Source organism: Myodes glareolus, chromosome 14 (genome assembly GCF_982192425.1).
Source record: "Myodes glareolus chromosome 14, mMyoGla1.1, whole genome shotgun sequence".
Classification (NCBI taxonomy): Eukaryota; Metazoa; Chordata; class Mammalia; order Rodentia; family Cricetidae; genus Myodes; species Myodes glareolus.
In genome coordinates, this window is record NC_142039.1 from 45,648,308 (window position 1) to 45,659,825 (window position 11,518).

At 42.1% G+C, this 11,518-nt stretch overlaps 1 long non-coding RNA gene across 3 annotated transcripts in view; it reads right to left on the reverse strand.

Moving 5' to 3' along the window:
- Nucleotides 1-7,358: 7,358 nt before the first annotated feature.
- The window catches only part of LOC125396337 (uncharacterized), a 298,393-nt gene continuing 294,233 nt past the window's right edge, over nt 7,359-11,518 (reverse strand). For all 3 annotated transcript variants that reach the window (XR_015005102.2, XR_015734873.1, XR_015734872.1), the window contains exon 6: nt 7,359-10,347. This is a non-coding gene — a long non-coding RNA (uncharacterized LOC125396337). The remainder of the gene's footprint in view (nt 10,348-11,518) is intronic.

Genomic DNA, 11,518 nt, shown 5'->3' on the forward strand with positions numbered 1-11,518 from the left:
AACAGGGAGTAGACATTCATACAATATTGACTTAAACTATAAACCATATCATTATATAGATTATATCTCCAAAATTCCTCAAGGATACCAAAATGAACAGCTCAAAACCCTTATGTCATGCTGTGGGACAATGGTCTTACACCCTGTAAAGATTTGTCAGTTGTATTGTTTTAATAAAATGCTGATTGGCCAGTAGCTAGGCAGAAAGTGAAGGCGGGGCAACCAGAACAGGAAAATTGTGGAAGAAAAAAAAGACTCAGTCTGCAGTTATCACCCAGATGCAGAGGAAGCAAGATGAGAACGCCTAGCTGATAAAAGGTACCAAGCCTTGTGGTTGACATAGTCAAGAATTATGAGTTAATGTAGGATGTAAGAGTTAATAAGAAGCCTGAGCTAAAAGGCCATTCAGGTTATGATTTATGTAGACCTCTGTGTGTTTCTTTGGGACTGAACAGCTGTGGTACCAGGTAATACAGAAAGCTGTCAACAACGTCAAGTGGAATAACATTTGTATGTAACTTATGTCCTCACCTTATCTCAATCTTTAGATCACTAATAACATGCAATACAATGTAAGAGTTGTGTGGGTCACTGTCATACTGTCATTCTTAAGGAAGAAAGACAAGAGAAGAAATATTCACAAGTTCAGCATAGACATGATTTTTCTCTGCAATTTTTTAACCTATAGCTGGTTGAACATTCAGACTCTAAGCCTGTGACTATGAAGAGCTAAGTTTATTGTGTTTTCAAAATTCATGCAAGCATAACTAGAAATAAATTGCTTGAGTTAGGAATGCCTCTGCAACTACAGAACCAGAATTTACATGAAAAAAATCCTATAAAGGCTGCCACAACTTAATAATACTGCCTGAATGGGACAGGTAAATATGGTGGCATGGACTCAGAGCCAGGATTTTTTGTTAACTAGACCTGCTCATACACATATCAGAAAATGATGGTGCCTGTACAAATCTTTGCGGCTTGATAAGCATACTCATTCACAAGCCAATCATTAGCCAGAAAAAAAGATGATGACATAGGGATTAGTGGAAATGCGAGCAAACACATGGGTTGAAATGTCATGGTATGGACATTATTATGAAATTATCATGTCAACAATGGAGGCTGTATTTGAAAACAAGAAGCTAACATGTTCTAGTAAACAAGAGATTATATGTTCTACACTGAGACTAGCAATGCCCAGGCCATGCTCCAAACACATGCCTCCATCTCCTTCTGCCAGACCAGCTACACCAGCAGAAGCCATACAGTACACCCATTCCTCTCATGGAGCCACATCTTACCTTCCACCAACCGCCATCACTTAAATGGAAATCCCTGGGCAAGCCCACAGAATCTTCTATTCAGCAACCAAGTTTTTAATTAGAAAATCTCAGGTACTATGGGAAAATGGCGGTAGAGAAAGGGAAGCAGCAGAAGCCAAGCAATTTGGCAGGGCAGGGGGAGGAGGAGAATGGGGTAAGCCATGAAAGGGGAGTTAAAGTGGGGTTTATTTAGAGGCAGAGGTTTCTGAGATTGCTTAATTCCAACTGCTCAGTGAGTGATAGAGTTTTTATGTCTCGCACGGTAGTGATTTCGTTATGAATGCCATCCTCAAAGCAAGTAAATACTTACATATGCTCTAAGTCCATGTACACAGACAAACACGCATGCACATGTCCACACACAAGGCCCCAAAATAGGTCAGGTCAGGAGCTTAACTCCAAAGTAGTAACTCGTCCCTATTCTTTTTCTATCTGCCTCTGGGGAAAAGCCCACAAGAGGTATTAAAAGTAGAAGTTGCTCTGAAATAACAAATTTGTCTTCCATTATCTGTCACTGACGCTGCCCAGTCCCCAAAGGCAGAAAACAGCACTGGAGCTGGAGGCAGAGCAGAGATAAGTCTGGCCCTGGGAGGATCCACACAATTGCTCTCAAAATGTTTTGACCTCAGGCCAGCACGAAACAGCCCATCTTCCCAACAAATTTGACTTACTCCGGTTTCTGGACATCTACAGGGTAAGATTGATTCTGCAACGCTGTACCTTTCAAGGAAACCAAAGTGCAACCAAATAATCATAATAAATGACAGCTCTGGCTGCAGTTAGCAGCTCACACTACTGTGCCAGGTGCGGGAAACACAAATTTTACCCAGGTTTTTCTTTAAACTTCACAGCAATGAGGTGCAGAATATTACCAGAAGTGATAGCATTGTCTATCACATTTTAAATATTTACGTACAGCCACTCCTTTGTGTTTAAACATTAAAGCTGCAATCCTGAAAAAGTCATCAACATGCTTTGACATAGGAAGGCTCACTATGACATGACCCATTTATTCATCTGCAACTAACTCATAAAATATTAAATACAAAAATCATCACTCATGACGCAGCTAAGAATGAAAAACAATTTTTTTTTTTTTTAGTGCTTTGTTGGGGACTGAAGAGATGCCTCAGAGGTTAAGTGCACTGATTGCCCTTGCAGAAGACGGGTGGTGTGTATGTGGGGGGGGAGGCAGGGGGTTGATTCCGAAGATCCATCTGGAGGCTGCCAACCATCTGTAGGCACCAGGTGTACATACAGTGCACAAACATACATGCAAACAAAAAACACCATACACATAAAAACAATGAAGTAAATGTTTTTCAGGGCTGGGGCAAGGGATCAGTTGATATAGTCGGGGTTTTGAACACACCAAATCTGAGTTAAATCCACAGCATCCATGTTAGAAAATAAAAGTTAAAGGGAAAACTGAGTACAGCGGTAAATGCTTATAATCCTAATGCTGGGGATGTAGAGAAAGACAGAATAGCCTAAGAGGTGAGATGAAGGTCAATGAGAGGCAGTGTCTCATAGGAGGTAACTGGCCTTCTTGAAAATGACTCCCAAGGTTGTCCTTCAGTCATACATACACACAAACACCTGGACACAGACAGGTGCGTGCGCACACACACACACACACACACACACACACACACACACAAATTCAGTTTTGCATGACTGTAATATCTGTTGAATCATAGAGACTGATTTAGTGGCTCAGCAAATAGTCTAAGCATTCAGAATTAAAAATAGAAGTGTCTAACAGCATAACTTAGCATAGCTACAGTCATGGTAGTTGATCTGAATTTGTATTGATTTGTTAGGATTGTTATAGTTGGTTTTCTGTACCAAAGCAACATGGGAAAGGAAGGGTTTATTTTATCTTACAAATCTCAGGTCATGGTCCATTATCCCAAGAAATCAGGGCAAGAACTCAAGGCAGGAACCTAGCGGCAGGCACTGATGCGGAGACTACAGAACAGCGTTACTAACTTCCTCCCCGTGGCTCACGTAGCCTGGCTTCTTATACAGCTCAGGACCACCTGCCCAGTGGTGGCCCCACCTACAGTGAGCTGGGCCCACATCAATCATTAATCAAGAACATGCCCCAACCCAACTTGCTTGCCCATAAGCCAGTCTGGAGAATCATGTTCTCAAAGGAGCATTCTTTCCAAATGGTTTGAGCTTGTGAAATTGATAAAACTCTTAACCAGCACAGGTTGATATAAGAAAAGCCCACCCTGGGTGGCTATGAAGCAGAGAAATGTGCGATTTCACAGCTCAGAAGGCTAGATGTCTGGGGTCACGGTAGGGGCAATGCTGGTTTCTCCAACGTCTCACTGCTTTGTCCATAGCCATCTCCTCACTGCCTCTTCCCAAGGTCATCACTGTGTTCGCACAGCCCTTCAGCCTGACTCATCCTTCATAAGGACACTTGTCATGTTGGAATAGGGCTTCGGAGCAACTTACTTAACTTAAACTTTTCATGGTAACTTAATCACATTCACATTGTGATGTGGTAGGATTTGAGACTCACAGATAGGAATGTTAGATCACAGTTCAATCCAGAATAGTCATCAATAGAACTCCTCAATTTAGAGTAATACACTGCCAGTCTCTCTGTGGCTCCACTCAGATCAATCCACCTCTCTGAGGGACAATCACACATCCGAGTCTTTTCTTTTTGTCTGTTTTGAGACTTGCTCTCACATTGCACCTCACGCTGGCCTAGAACTCCCTATGTGGCCCAGGTTAGTACTGAACTCTTCTTGACTCAGCCTCTCAAATGCTGAAGTGATGAGCGTGCATCAGACAATACACCCAGGCTTATCTTACATTGGTTGAGAATGTTACCATACATATTTGCAGGATCAGAAAGTCTTACTTTATCCTTTACAAAAATCATTGAAAACAGTTAAGTGTCCTTTTAAAGGAGAGCTGCAGCTTTAGCTCCTACACATTTTTATATATTGGGTGGTACATTATCATTATTTCAAAATGCATTCGAATTTCCCTTTTGTTTTTTTCTTTGACCTGTGGGTTATCTGGAAGTATGTTGTTTAATTTCCAAATGTTAGAGATTTTCTTCATGGCTTTCCATTATTAACTTCTAATTTGATTCTGCTATTGTCAGAGAAAACACTGCGCATGATTTCAATTCCTTTTAAATTATAAAGACTTGGCTAATGGCTTAGCATATGGTCTTACATTTGGAATTAAAATAATAAAGCTGATAATGGCATAATTTAGCCCAACTACCTTCATGGTGGCTAAGTTGATTCAAAATATCAGTCATTTATAGTAGGCCTGAGTGGGGAAAGACAAACTAAAAAAATGTTTTTAATTAGGTGAAGGGTACATTACTTCTCATGGGAAAATGAATAAGCAATTTATTTTTAGGGACTTGAGTATTCTTTTCACCCCAAGTGTTGACTAAAGGACAATGAAATAAATATACTCTTATGTTAAGAGTCACACCATTTTTTAAAAAACAAATGCTAATGACTTCCTTTACCTCTGGAAATGAAGGGATGTAAGATAACAAAAAATGAAGGAAGAAGAAGTTTAAAACTTATGCCGGGGGAAACTGTACAGGACATTTGTACAAAGAAATGACTAGCAAAAGAGACCACTTTTTTAGACACAAGGTTTATTATGTTAAAAAGCTGTGTGCAATAAAAATATAAACATTTTTGCCCAAACATTGACTAATCCATCATAGGAGAAACAAGCGTTAAAAACCCACTTTTCTATTCCTAAAATGGGCTATACCTTTAAAGTACTGAAAAATTCAAACAAAATAAATACTCACCACTGACTATCTTACTTTAGGCAAAAACCATTGAGCTAAGCAAATTTCTTTCCAGTGCTGTTTAAACACGGGATTCCAAGGTAAACCTTATTTAGATGAGTTTCTAGTCAAGGCTTTGACCTACATAATATAATTTGTGTAAATCAAAAAGCCAAGCAATATCCTTGAAGGAAGGGGCTAAAAATGGTTTAAAATTTTTCAGCTCAGAGATAAACACGTACCAAAGAAACATAAATTTTCACAAATAGTTGGCACTAAAGAGCTTAGTAGAGAGGACAGTAAAGGCCCAACTTTTAGACTGTGGTTCTGTAAGTGTTGTGGAAGCTGTGTTTCCCAGTTTCAGCTGTAATCATTGTGAGTATTCCGGAACTAACAGTCACCTCTTCATCTAAGGTTCCACCAATCCAGCCCCTTGTCTACGGCCTGCTAACAACAGGCTGTGGCAAGATAAGAGCAGGCAATATACTGACTTGATTGCGTTCCTACTGGAACAGACGCTACTTTGACAAACCCGGGTTAATGAAAATGTCCCTGTCCAAAGATGTTTTTGAGGAAGGCCTAGTGGCTCATGCCTGTAATCCCAGCACTGAAGGAACCGGAGCAGAAGGATCATGGAGAGTTCAAGGCTGGCTTGCACTGTACATTTGAGATCCTGTCTCTAGCAGCCAAGGCTTCTTTTGGACTTTCTTACAAAAATCCTGAACTCAAGCCAGAAAGCAATCTCGTCCACCAGATCTACAACTGTACCTTTTTTAGGCATTATATTAGATTTTCTTATACAGCTCCCTATTAAAATGGTTTCAATGCCAAACCAAGCTTTGGGAAACAGAGCACACTCTATCTAAGGTATTTTATGGCATCTGGCATTGGGATCAGTGTTGTAATGAAAAGAAGAAAGCAGCCTAAAGCACTTTGTCCTGGAAAGATGTTTTCTTTCTTTTCTTTCTATTTTGGATGTGATGCTGATGGAGGGAAGACATGGCCTACTGCATGCCAGGCCAACACCCTACCACTGAACTATATATGCTCAAACCTCCAGAAATGAATCCTTACTACAGGAGACAGGGACAAAGCCTTCTGTTCTTACAGATCATGAAATATTATTACCACAATTTTTATTTTCATAAAACTAAGTTTCAGAGCTTGCCTAAAGAAATTAACCCATCTTTATGACCAATTCCTGACAAAATGATGGAGGACAATGGCTTTCCGTCAGGTGCACCAGCCTTAACAGTGGAAAACATTAGGCTTTGATGGAGAAGTATTTAGGGGGAAATGTATCAACCCATTTGTAAGAAACATGGCAAAGTCTTCTAGCAATGAAGAGAGGCAGTTCTTTGTTTCCCTGGGGAATTTCTTTGAATCTGAAGAGTATATAGTATTCCTACACAGCAATCAGCTTATAATCATACAGCCTTATTAAAGATCCCCACCGCCAGAGTATAAGTCAGAGGTCACTCCGCACAGTCATCTGGATACCAGAAAGTAAAGACTTAAAAGTCAAGCTTCGCTCTAAGCCACTCTGAGACAGAATAAAAGCTTAGAGTCTGCACCAAGAGATCGAAATTCAAGTCCTGCTCATCTGCCCATCGTACAGAAGCTGTCCAAGACTCCGTTTCTGATTGCAAACCCTACCTTACCCAATAATTACATTATATAAGATTAAGCATGTCAAACATCCAACATAAGACAAAAATACTGTATTTATTTACTAAATTGACACTTGTATTGGTACTGTTATATTCATAACTAGAAAATAATTTCAAATTAGGCTATTTTGTTCATGTTAACATTGGAACTACACAAAGTCAAAAACTCCTTGTAATGACTTCTGAGCTTATTTTGGCTGTTTTTGTTCATTTTGGTTTGCTTTTGCTTTTGTTTTACACCGAATCTCAATATGTAACTCTGGGTAGCCTAGAACTCACTATGTAGGCCAGGCTGGCCTCAAATGGACTTTGAGCTTTTTAACACCAAATCAATTTCAACCTCCATCCTCCCAACCCCCTGTGTGTGTGTGTGTGTGTGTGTGTGTGTGTGTGTGTGTTTCTGTCTGTCTGTCTCCAAGCTCTCACATAGTTGCTAAACCCTGGACTCATCATGTAGCTAAAGATGACCTTGAATCTCTTATCTTACCTCCACACATCTGAATTGCTGAGGTTATATATGTGTGTATATATATGCATATATGTGTACATGTGTGTATGTACGTGTGTGTGTGTATGTGTGTGTGTGTGTGTGTGTGTGTACCTTCATGCCTGATTTATGAGATTCTGGTGAAAAAACCCAAGACATTTTGCATGTCAGACAAGTATTCTACAAACTGAGTTACATCTCCAACCCCCCAAGTATCTCTTTAAATTTAGACTTTTCAACAATGAAGCATATAATTTTGGTAGCTGTAACAAAGTATTACAATATATTTGATAGTATACTGCCCTTTTATAAGGTTGGTTTTGTTTTCCTATGGGGACTGAAAGCAACACTGTATTTTTAGATGCATATCACATATCAGAACACATTCTGTGGTCTTTTCAACATGAAGCCTTTAGCCATGGTGATGTTACAAGGGCAAACACAATCCATGCTGCTTTCACAGTACTCTTCCCGAAAATGAGAGGAGCGATCAAAACACACTGTGAATGCCACCTGGACCTGAAAGAGGTGGCTCCTGCGTGTCCTTTGTTGTAAATCCTGGTGGGAAAAGCAGATCTGGTACCAGAAGACTAAAGATGAGGAGAATAAAACTCCTGGTTTCAAAACAATAGGATGGAAGAACAGAAGTGGTTGGAGCATCCCACATGACACCAGTGCTTTGACTGCTGGTCCTGTACACGATTCTCGAAGAGAGTTGAGAGAATGGGCTATGACAGCACAGAAAAGTGAGGCTGGGTCCTGCCAGGCAGTGCTGGCTCCCCAGGGACAAAGCAAACCTCATCTCCTCCTTTGACAAGGCTAACAGCCGGGCAGATTGAGGAACTACAGACAGCGGATAGGATCTGTTTGGGCTTAAGTGGGGAGTCAGACAACAGCCCTCCTGACAACTACAAGCTCATGATGTAAAGGCATGTGGGCAGTGTGTTAGGCAAAAAACAGGTGAACCAGGTTGCCATCACCGTCTAGTAAGTGGCAGTCTATGAAAGATGCCCAGAGGCAGGGTTTTGTCCTCCATCCTTCTGCTCGATGAATGAATACTATTATATTGCAGATTGCCAAACAAAAACAAGTATTCATATGGCAATCCATTCCCAGACTTCCCTATATACCTGCTCAGACAAGAATCTTCACAACAAAGCAAAAATGTGAGAATATTTTATTTCCATGAAACGTACTTTCTGTATTGATTTTGTGTGTGTATACATATGAGTCCCTACGTGTCCTGGTGCACTTGTGAAGGCCAGAGGAAGTCTCTTCTCTCCTTCCTCCTCGTGGAGCCTTAGAGAGGTTTGACCTTGGCAGAAAAATGTCTTGTCCTTCTGAGCAATCTTGCTGGCCCTTTAGTTCCCATCTTATAAAAAAGAAGCAAACAAAAAGGAGCCTGGGACCTTGCTTCAGAGAAAAGACTCCTTGGATGTCCCAAACCAGCAGAACTGTTATTTAACCTCCAGCCCCGACTCTTCCGACTCTTCAGCCACAACCTGGTGCAGGAAAAACTACAGATACACCGGTCACAGGGTAAAAGAAAACCGACATGAAGTAAGAGGCATCATCTGAGAAGTAACCTCAGTTAGGGGCCCAGCGCGCCCATAAAGAACCATTTCACCCACCGATGTCTTGAAACATGCAGCTCAGTATGATTGATGAGATGGTCTAGTCGAACCAAGCTGTGCTATAGATTTAGAACAAAAAAAAAACAACAACAAAAAAGGATCACCCTCCTTTCCCTCAGTTGGTCATAGGCCATCCTTTCTCACACCAGAGGTTCATTGTCACATTACAAGGCTAAACGGTTTGGGCAGCGCCTGTTGAGAGCCGGTGCTCCACGACGGGCCATGTAGCCACTGGCCACTGGAACAGATCTGCGGCTCTTGACGCAGGATTTCAGGCTGTCGTTCACTATAGCCACTGGCGCACTGGGAGGAAGCGCTCAGTCACTGTGAATGAGCATCTGCATGGTTCCCTCCTGGACTCACTGCAGGCTCTCAAAGCCCAAAGGAAGCAGCTGTGAAAGGTGGAGCCTTGTTGGGAGTTCAACATGGAGATCCCAGAGGTACTTCTGACCTGGAGAGCTGCAACTGATGACGCTGTCTCCCACTTCCCATTCACTGGGGCCCTTCTTTATCTCTCTTGATGATTTCTGGGAGAGTGGCCTCTAGAGGCTCATATGTTTGAATACTTGGTCTCCAATTGGTGGAACTGTTTGCAAAAGATCAGGAGGATTCTGCCATGCTGAAGAAGATATGCCGCTGGAAGTGGGCTCTGAGGTTTCAAAAGACTCCTACTAATCTCAGTGTGTATCCCCTCTCTGTTTCTCTCTCTTTCAGTTGTAGATCAAGATCTAAGCACTCAGCTCTATCTTCACTGCACCAATATGAACTCTAACCCTCTGAAACCATAAGCCAAATTAAGACCCTTCTTTAGTAAGCTGCCTTGGTCATGGCACTTCATCACAGCAATAGAAGTGTAACTAAGACAGCCTCCTCGATGAAGTTCTAGCATTCATTGTATGTCCTGTTTCTCCACCAAAAAGCCTGAGCTAATCCTGGGGGTCTGGAGTTCCAGAAGGAGGGAGAATTATGGAGGCCCCAGACAGTCAGGACTTGAAAATCCTCAGGAGGGGTCTTCTCCTTGTTCTCATCCTGACCAGGTGCCACCAGGCTTGGAGCTGTAAGAACCACGGCAAGAGATAACTACATCCGAGGCAACCAAATGGAGGGTAATGGCAGCCCACCAAAACAGCAAACCAGGGAAAGGGGCTCCAAATAGCAAAGGAAATCCATATTTAAGCATATGCTCCGCTTCCTGTGCCAATGATATCCGAGCTTGAGAAAGTGTGCATGCCCTCAGGCACTGAAACAGGATAATCTGGGTTTGACTTCCGTGTCCAGACTCCTTTTCTCCAACTATGTCGCAGCCACTGCCGTTCTCCTTAACAGCGTCTCAGCGTCAGGACCACTCTCCGTGTCAGATGTCAACTTCGGCTTTTCTCATTGAAGACGTCACCTCCTCTTGCTTTCAGCCTCTTCTCACTCGCTTTCTGGTTCCCAGTCTCTGTGAGGGACACCAAAGCAGAACTCATTAGGTAAACAGGCTTCCAGGAAGGGGGCTGCGGGGAGGTGCTCCCTTAAATCAATACTACCCATTTGGGGAGTGAAGGATTTGTGGTGTTTTTCCATGAGCTGCTGTCCGACAGCAGCTACTGGAGCAGTTCAAATACCTCCTGCTGGTGGCATTGCTACAACCCCTGCCATCTGCGCTGGAAGCACCAGGCACTGCGTCTGCTGCCAGCACAAATCTTTGGATTAATGAAACTCCCAACCAGCGCAGCAGACACGCCACAGTGTTCTTCCCTTTAGTATGAATTAATTTCAAACCTTGAGTTTATGGCCTATATCTATTATTATTATTATTATTATTATTATTATTATTATTATTATTATTATTATTATTTTAATGGGGGACAAGAGTGGAAGCTTAATTTTGCCTACCAAGACAACATCATATCCAGACAGCAACTCAGGGGCAATGTGAGAAGGATTTCTGACTATGTCATCAAACAAGAAACCTCATAGGGACTCTGGCATGGATGTATTTTTTCCCACCGGAACCAAGAATGTGCAGGTTGTAGTCACTGGAAGGGAAAGGGTGGGGGAAAACATTGGGAGAGATGGAGCTGGTGTGGCGCTCGCTCATGGAGTCACACACTCGAGTCACTAAGCGAATAAAGATTTTACAGCTTCAGCAGAATGCGGTAATGAGCAGGCACGTAAGCACCGAGCATCAGCACGCCCCACCAAGAGCTCTCCGAGCCATGGCACCATTCTTGCTCCAGATGGCATGGAAAATAATTCATAAATGACAAAAGTTCAATGAGTGGATGGCAGCTGTTCAGCTCCAGCTCTCTGGCCACCCACTTCAGGAGAACGGAGAGCTTTCAATCAACTCCTGCATCCCAGAGGGCCTTCAGACAGCATCAGAACATGTGTACAATATGTTCTCAGAAAGGAGCTGGCCAAATATGAAAGATTAGAAAATCAAGAGAAATAAGAATAGAAGTGCATACTGTTTTCTCCCCAAATCCACAATACCAAGCAGGGATTGAGAACAAAAGACTTCACAGTTTTGTAAACTAAACTTCTCATTGTCTTCTTATTTTGTGTTTTTACTTCCATCCTGTGTATTCACTGTTAGAAGAATCTAGAACTTTAGCAGTGTTACTTTA